This window comes from Limulus polyphemus, unplaced genomic scaffold, assembly GCF_000517525.1.
Source record: "Limulus polyphemus unplaced genomic scaffold, Limulus_polyphemus-2.1.2 Scaffold1240, whole genome shotgun sequence".
NCBI classification, from domain to species: domain Eukaryota; kingdom Metazoa; phylum Arthropoda; class Merostomata; order Xiphosura; family Limulidae; genus Limulus; species Limulus polyphemus.
In genome coordinates this window covers 18,321-20,093 of record NW_013666850.1, presented here as the reverse complement: position 1 = coordinate 20,093, position 1,773 = coordinate 18,321, and the positions used below count along the sequence as shown (strand labels likewise).

At 35.7% G+C, this 1,773-nt stretch overlaps 1 protein-coding gene across 2 annotated transcripts in view; it reads left to right on the top strand.

Moving 5' to 3' along the window:
• The window catches only part of LOC106462754 (synaptotagmin-1-like), a 30,607-nt gene that overhangs the window by 10,922 nt on the left and 17,912 nt on the right, over positions 1 to 1,773 (top strand). The window lies entirely within an intron of this gene.

The window sequence follows — 1,773 nt, the reverse complement described above, 5'->3', positions numbered from 1 at the left end:
CAAACAATGATTCTGAATGGTGAAATAGATAAATAGGAACACCTGAAGTTCCTTTTATACTAGTGTTTCTTTTTTTAAGTAGAATATTTTGAAAATATAATTTAAAAAACAATTTACTTTTGTTTATTTGTAATTAAGCACAAAGCTACACAATGGGCTATCTGTGCTCTGCCAACAACGGGTATCCAAACCCGGTTTCTAGCGTTATAAGTCCGCAGACATGCCGCTGTGCCACTGGGGGCAACAATTTATTTAACCGTGATGCACTACTCAGAATTAGTGTGTGTGTGTGTGTTTTTCTTCTAGCAAAGCCACATCAGGCTATCTGTGTTTTGTTGTTGTTAGGATAAACATTAACAGGTGTGGTCGTTGTTGATTGCAATCGTGTTCAATTTTTGACAACACTCGGCGCGTGTCACTTTTAAATTACTCTGATGGTGTTTCTAATTAAATTTTATTGCATTTTGAAACCGTAATTTTTAAAATTCCCGCCATAAAAAGTTTCGAAATACGCGGTAACATGAAGCAATTGTTACATAAAGCTCGTGCTACTCGCGAGCTGTTTAGTCCTAGCGAGGGTACCTCGTTAAAAATTTTATCATTATTATTATCATTTTTATTCACATTACCTAACTTAACGTTCTCTAGCCTAAAATTTTAAATTTTTTACATCTTTAGATACTTTTATAATAATAAAAAATTTACCTGGGTAACCTTGTTGTTGTTTTTTCCTAGACTGTCCTTCTATGTTAGGCCTAATACTTTCACCAATGCTACTAGTCCAAAAAATTTTTTTCTTTAAGTGAATAATGCAAGGAAGAACACAGAATAATAACATGTCAACAGCTGAGAAAGTTTGGTATCTATCAGAATTTTTCTGGTTCTCTAATCATGTAACTTGAGCTGTTAGAAATTCAACTTAGCTCCTCATTATGATCTGGTGGGAAAAATGTTCTCATCATCTAAATTGTCAATTAACTGTAACATTGCGTGGCATGAATCATATTGCAATCAATCAATTGAAATCTAGGCTTTCTATTGGTTATGAATTTAATAGGAGGCTGCCACAAAAGAAGCCACTTGAAAGGGCAATGTTTACACATACTTTTTTGACAGACACGCTGTGTATAAATACCGCATCAGTCAATGAGTAAAACATCAGTTTATTCTATTTCGATCACACATCAAATATATTGTCAAACACTTATAAATCTCCGTGACATAGAAATTCTACCATTGGCAGATAAAGTCAAAGTTATTCAAGCACGTAATGCCAGCAATAAAAGCCAGCGCAAATTAGCTGAAAAGTTCAATGTCGGCCAAACAAAATCCAGCAAAATTTGAAGCGCAAGTTTTAATATATGACAGCTTTTCTTCACAAAAACGTATATGTTCTAGATTTGTGAGTGACGACCTCGAAGCATCATTATGGTCTTGGTATCAAAACGCTCGTGCTGTGAAAATTCCAGTTTCTGGACCTATATTACAAGAAAAAGCACTTACAATAGCCACTACTCTGGGTCTTTCTGACTTCAAAGCATCGTCTGGATGGCTCACTAAATTCAAAGCCAAACATAACATTTCACAACACGCTATCAGTGGTGAACGTGGCGATGTCGAAGCCATGACAGTTGATGAATGGAATGCCAAATTGCTTACTATTGTAGAGGGATATGTGCACAGAGACATCTACAATGTGGATGAAACTGGGGTCAAATATCGTGGTTTACCAGACAAAACATTGTGTGTAAAAGGTGAACAGTGCGAGTGGGG